This window comes from Lolium rigidum, chromosome 6, assembly GCF_022539505.1.
Source record: "Lolium rigidum isolate FL_2022 chromosome 6, APGP_CSIRO_Lrig_0.1, whole genome shotgun sequence".
Taxonomy (NCBI): Eukaryota; Viridiplantae; Streptophyta; class Magnoliopsida; order Poales; family Poaceae; genus Lolium; species Lolium rigidum.
Window position 1 is genome coordinate 7,412,208 of NC_061513.1, and position 7,473 is coordinate 7,419,680.

Here is a 7,473-nt window from a genome sequence, read left to right on the forward strand (position 1 = left end):
CGATGGCAGCGCATCGGCTTTTCTCATAACACGTGATTCAGGCCAACTTGCCGATCCAGTTGCTTATTCTCACGATAATCTGCAACCTCCGTTTGAGAAAATAAACTCAGATCCCTCAAATCGTGTTTGAACAGGTCCAATTCGCGACCGTGCAAACTTTAAATCTCAAACGCATAGATCCAACCCCTCCACGAATTTGAATGGGAGAATCATCCCAATGCCACGGTCTCTGGTCTGAACAGAATCTGTTGCGCTTGTTCCTCTAGAGTCGATGGCTGCGCATCGGCTTTTTAGTCTGAAGTCGATGTCCGTGCATCGACTAAATTTTTTTTTAACCGGCCGATTTTATGCATCGGCCCTCATATTTCACTCTCCGTCATCCCACATGCTTGGGAAATATTTCTTGAGATGTTGTCCATTGATAGCTACCGGGAATTGAACTCCGTCCAACTGCTCGAGCATGTATGCATTACCCTTCAAGATCTGGTCGACCCTGTACGGACCGTGCCAATTAGGAGACCATTTGCCATATGCTTTATCCTTAGTTCCTAATGGCAACACAGCTTCCCATACTAGATCACCAACCTGAAACTCCTTTGGTCTCACCTTCTTATTATATGCGCGAGCCACCTTGGCTTTATTCTCTTTAATCTTCTCCAATGACCAAAGTCTTAGTTCCGTTAAATCCTCAATAGTATCACTCATCAGGGCCGCATATTCTTCAGATGTTAGGTCATTCTGAAACGTAACACGTCTCGATTCAGCCGTAATTTCCCAAGGCAATACGGCTTCTTGTCCATAAACTAGTTGGTATGGCAAAGTTCTTATAGCCCCATGACATGACATACGATAAGCCCACAAAGCTTCTGACAATATTTCATGCCATCATCTAGGGTGCTCGTCAACTTTTCTCTTAATCAACTTGATGAGGCTCTGGTTGGACGCTTCAGCTTGCCCATTTGCTTGAGCATAGTATGGAGACGATCGGATCAACTTAATTCCCATGTTGTCATAGAACTTTCTGAACTCTTTAGAAATAAAGACCGAACCTCCATCGGTCATAATAGTCTGGGGAATTCCGAATCTATGAATGACATGTTCTTTCACAAAATTGACAACATCTTCCGATTTTACCTTCTTCATAGGGACGGCCTCCACCCACTTAGTGAAGTAATCTGTAATGGCCAAAATCCACTCGTGGCCTCTGCTTGATGCAGGATGTATTTTGCCGATCATATCCATGCCCCAACCTCTAAATGGCCAAGGCTTGATGATGGGGTTCATTGCTGATGCGGGCACCATCTGCATCTTACCAAACATCTGACACGCTTGGCATCCCTTATAGTACCTGAAGCAGTCCTCAAGCATGGTGGGCCAGTAAAACCCTGATCGTCTGATTAGCCACTTCATCTTATGAGCCGATTGGTGAGTTCCACAGGTGCCTTCATGTACTTCGTGTAAGAGCCGATTCGACTCGGTTGGTCCCAAGCATTTGAGAAGTAATCCCTCCAAAGTCATGTAGAACATGTCGTCTCCTATAAGGACATATTTCATGGCCTTGTACCTTATCCGTTTAGGTGCCCCCCGAGCCGAATCTCTCAAGTAATTGAAGATATCGGCTCTCCAATCATCCTGCTCCAGGAACTGCACTTGTACATCGTCTTCATCTGTCACGTCCTTGTAGCCTGATGCTACCTGTGCAAGGTTGTTGGCCTCGATGTTTTGTGACCTTGGGATCCAATTAAAGTTTATGTTCCTAAACTGTGCCATCAGCTCACGGCATTGCACCCATAATGGAAAGAGTGATTCACTTTCGCACTTGTATTCCTCTGTGAGCTGGGAAATCACCAACTTTGAATCTCCAAAGATTTCCACCGCTTCTGCCCCGGCTTCCAAAAGCAACTCCATTCCCTTGCATATTGCCTCATACTCAGCGACATTATTGGTGCAAGGGGTGGGTAACCTGATGGAGAAGGAGTAGGTTGCCCCCCGAGGCGACACGAGTAGAATGCCGATGCCACAACCATCACTACAAGCCGATCCGTCGAAGAACATGGCCCATGCACGTACAGATAGTGCGGCTATGTCAGTGTTGATTCGTTCAGCAATTAAATCGGCCAATGCTTGTCCTTTGACTGCCTTCGCAGGCTGATACCGGAGATCAAACTCTGACAATGCAAACATCCATTTGCCGAGTCGGCCTTTTAACACAGGAGCCGACAACATGTGTTTGATGACATCTGATTTGCATATGATGATAATTTCTGCGTTCAGCAGAACGTGGCGAAGCTTGGTGCAGGTAAAGAACAGGCAGAGGCACAACTTTTCAATCTCAGGGTACCTGGTTTCTGCATCCAACATCCTTCTGCTGAGGTAGAACGCGACTCTCTCCAGACCATCGTAGACTTGCACCACTACTGAGGCGATAGAAGTATCGGCTACTGACAGATAAATAAAGAATGGTTTGTCTTGCTGGGGCAGCACCAACACAGGTGGCTTCGTCAGATACTCCTTAATCTCGTCGAACGCTTGCTGTTGCTCTGTCCCCCAGTGAAATTCCTCATCGGCTTTGATTTTCACCAATCCCATGAACGGCTCGATCCGTCCCGACAAGTTGGAGATGAACCTTATGACAAAGTTGATTTTGCCGATGAGACATTGCAGTTCCTTCTTCGTGGTAGGCGGTTTCATTGTGCGCACTGCCTCCTGACTGTTCAGGCCGATCTCGATTCCTCGTTCATGAACCAAGAAGCCCAGGAATTGACCGGCCGTCACACCAAAAGCACACTTCTTGGGATTCATTCTTAGTCTGAACTTCCTAGTTCGGTCCAAAATACGTCGCAAATCCTCCAAGTGTCCTTCTATCGAGACAGACTTGACTACCACATCGTCGATGTAGATTTCCACCAATTTGCCGATCAGATCATGAAAGATGTAATTCATGGCTCTTTGATACGTTGCGCCGGCGTTCTTCAATCCAAAAGTCATGACCACATATTCAAACAAGCCCACTGATCCTGGTACTCTGAATGCAGTCTTATGTATATCTTCTGGGGCCATAAAAATCTGGTTGTAACCGGCGTTGCCATCCATGAAACTCAACACTTTATGACCAGCAGCTGCGTTGATCAACGTTTCTGCTACCGGCATAGGATACTCATCCTTTGGAGTGGCTCTGTTGAGATCCCGAAAATCTATGGCGACGCGCATTCGGCCGTCTTTTTTCTCCACAGGTACGACACTGGAAATCCACTCAGCATACCTGCATGGCCTGATAAACCCTGCAGCCAACATTTTCTCGATCTCCTTTTTGACTTCTTCTAAGACTTCGGCCTTCATCTGTCGTGCTCGTTGCTGGAACGGCCGAAATCCTTTCTTAAGAGGGAGCCGATGCTCGATGATGCTCCTGTCTAACCCGGGCATCTCTGTATAATCCCAGGCAAAACAATCTGGGTATTCTTTCAACAGAGCTATCATCAGACTCCTCAGATGTGGATCCAACTTCTTGCTGATAAATGTTGGTCGTGGCTTATCCCCAGGACCAATGTCGATCTCTTCTAGCTCATCAGCCGATGTAAACCCATACCCTAGCTTTCCATCACCTGCTAGATCAATGCTGAACACAGGCAAAATATATGATAAGGGTAATATGGGCCGATTGCCTGAATCGGCCTCCTTTTTCATTGCACTGCTTAATACGGATTTACAACTTATTTTTATTTTTTGGGGCCGATCGCAGGGATCGGCCTTGCTACACATGTCTAGTGACCTTGGTGTGGTTACACTGTCAGGCCAGTGGATAAGACCAGCCTCACCCCGTTTTTTGTAACCTCAATGCGCTCACAACCGTCCAGACTGACTCCAGAGAGCGGCTCTTGGTCCACCGCGTCCCAAATGTTCATGCCAGCCGTTGAAATTTCGGCTTTGTCATCTGCATGGACGACCTCCACCTCATCGCCATCCCACTGTATCAAGCATTGGTGCATTGTGGATGGAATGCAGCAATTGGCGTGAATCCAATCTCTCCCTAGCAGGACGGCGTAGGTGCTCTTGCTATCGACGATGAAGAATGACGTAGGGATGGTTTTTCGGCCTACTGTCAGATCCACACTTAGAACGCCTTGCGCTTCTGATGCTTGGCCGTTGAAGTCACTCAATGTGACGTTAGTTTTGATCAAATCCGCGCTAGAGCGTCCCAGGCGACGTAGCATGGAGTACGGCATTATGTTGACTGCCGCTCCCGTGTCAACCAGCATCTTGTTGACAGGCTGCCCGTTGATATATCCTTTCACGTACAAAGCCTTCAAATGCCTGTAGCTTCTTTCTCGCGGCTTTTCAAAGACAACTGGCCGTGGGCCGTAGTCAAATTGTGCCACAGATGCCTCCTCTGATCTTGGAGCGCAAAACTCTGACGGAAGTATGAACACCATGTTGGCGCCAGCCGATGTCTTATCATCGGCTTTCTTCGGTTTGGGACGCCATTCTTGCTTCTGTGGGCGGCCCTCCTCGTCCAAAGTTTGCTGAATTTTCGCGGCCAGATCGGGCCGTGCCTTCCTCAACGTGTGCAGGTATAACCTCTCGGCGTCCTCCAAGCTACGTAGCCGCTGTACCCTGCGTTTCTGAGAATGACTGAGTCCGTCAGGGCACCACCTTGGCCGGTGGTATCTATCTTCTTCTTCTTCATCGTCGTCTAACTCCTCGAGATCTTCCTCTCGAGAGGACTCAGCTTGTTTGTTCCGACGCGGGAGAGGTCCTAGACGTTTGAACACTGACACATCTGCCGCGTCCTTCTTCTTTGATCTACACTCTGGGCAGCTTTCGATTGTCGGCAATCGGCTCATTCCTGAATCCCAGCAGTGTTTGAAGAACGGGCAGTCCCAGTGACGGTCCATGTCTTCTTGCTCTTTTGACCTTCCCCTGGTACGGCGCTCATATCTTTCGTCATCTCTATTATACCGACGATACTTTCTGTCATTTACGTTAGGCCGATGAGCTATGTCTTCGGCTGTATCATACCGTCGGCGTTGATCATGCTGATGTTCATATTTGTTAAGAAGGTGTTCTGAGAGTGGTCGCTGGTACCGCACGCTTCTCACTTGATCCTCGGTCACGTACCGTTTGTCATCGTATCGGGGCCGATCGCGTGAACCGGCCTCCTCTTTGTCCTTGCCACGAGAACGACTGCTCTCTTCTTTGTCCTTGCCGTAGTGGTATACGAGCCCCGCCATGTTGACACCGAACGAGAAATCTGGCCGACGCCTCGTGGGGTAACTATACTCCACCATGTTGACGAGCAGGGAACGGTTGCGTGTCCACTTTCATGGCATAGTGGCTGAAAATCGGACGGCCTTGTTCTATCGCCATTTGGATCTCGCCGACGCAACACTTTGCGGTCGTCGGTGGTATGTGTGAACGAATGATGCCACTTGCGGTATGGCTTTCCGTTCATTTCTTGGGCCGTAGGGACTCTATGGCCTTCGGGTAACTTCAGCTGCTTCTCTTTAAGCAAGAGATCGAAAATCTGCTCAGCTTTGCTCACGTCGAAGTCGAACCCTTTTGCAGGCCCTTGTGGTTTAACCCACTTGCAGGACACGGGGTTTGCCCCCCGAGTCCATTCAGCTACAGCCACTTCCTGATCTCCTGCCGAATCTTCATCTTCTTCCACCTCGATCAGGCTTACTGGGCGTTTGAACTTGTCCTGGTACAATTCTGGATGGCGCTGTTCATATAATGATAATTTCTGCACCATATGCGCCAGGGAGGTATACTCCGCCTGAGAAGCTATGTCTTTGATTGGCGACGCAAGACCTACCACTGCCAGATCAACGGCTTCTTTCTCATTCAAATGAGCCGAATAGCATCGGTTCCTCACAGTCCTGATGCGATGAATGTACTCTGACACTGTCTCTCCACGCCTCTGTCGCACTTGTGCCAAATCGGCAATGCCAGCTTCGGAAGCATCTGAGTGATATTGTATGTGGAACTGTTCTTCCATCTGCTTCCACGTTCGGATTGAGTCTGGGGGCAGCGAGGTGTACCACCCAAAAGCCGATCATGTGAGAGACTGCGCGAAAAATCTCACGCGTAGCTGGTCTGATGCTGAGATCATACCCAACTGTGCCAAATATCGGCTCACGTGTTCGATTGAGCTAGAGCCTTCTGACCCACTGAACTTTGAGAACTGCGGGAGCCGATATTTAGGTGGCAGTGGTATTAGATCATACTCATTAGGATACGGCTTGGAATAGCCGATTGCCCTTCTCTTTGGCACCATGCCGAACTGGTCTCTCAAGATCGCACTGATCTGGTCCACCGTAGGAGCTGCAGGGGATGAACTTTGCTGATCTGCTGCAGTGGCGTACTTGGCTAGCCACGCCTGTTTATCGGCGTCCCCTCCAGTAATTCCTCCTGTGACTCCAGAAATTGCTCCTGCTGTAAACTGGTTCGTGCGCGCCAAATTATTGCAATCTGGCACATACATGCATGTGTATCCGTGCGGGATTTCCTTAGGTGGTTCCAACATGAACTGGTAATCAGCAGGATTGCCTCCAATCTTGTGGACGACGAAAGCCGGCGAACCCCGTGGCTCTGGAGCGGCGAGCGCGAACGGTAGCGGCGGTCTGGTCTGGAACGGCAGTTCTCCCTGGTGAGTCCCTAGGACCGGGCCTGACGGGGAGTATTGGTGCTTCATTATTTCCTGAACCACGCGGACCGCGATGCGCTCCAAAGTGTTCACCAGGCTTTCAGAGTGCCGGTGAAGAGAATGAGCTGCCATGTAATTAACTTCTTGGCGCAGAGCTCTGGTGCGCTCCTCTGAAGGGGTAGACAGATCTACTCCATCGAGAGGACCATCGGGTGAGAACCCTTTCCACCTGATGCCATGTGAACGGGTCTTTGTGAAAGAGCTGATGAGATCGGCTTCAAAGATGGCTTTGATCTCGTCATACTTCTTCTTGTGATCCTCAGGTAGTTCTTCGTACTTGACTGGCTCGTCCGCCATCTCAGAGGAAGATGTCGATGCCGTTGTTGTTGACTGTCCCACCGGGCATGCCAGAATGTGTTACCGTCAGAAACCCGCCGGCGAGCAGCGACGAGCAACACCGTAGAGCCGGGAGGCTCCCAGGACTGCGGTTGGCCCTGGTCCCTCGGGCGACGGCCCGCAATGCTCCTGGTACGCACGTCCGATGCTGATGCAAGGGCGTGCCACCTGACCTATACCTGGTCAGGAAGGTGATGGATTGCTTCGACTTAGTTTCCTGCATGGCAAACACGTAAACATTAAATACGAACCCCGATCGGCTCTTAGGTTACTCTGTGGATCGGCTCTAAGAGCCGATTGCCCCATGGAACACGTTAGATTTTACATTAACATGGGGATCCTGCTTAATCAAAATCAAGTTAAACTAATCTACGACAGTCTAGGGTTTTCACCGCATAACCGGAACATCCTATGCGTAGTTGAGCCTAGCAGAT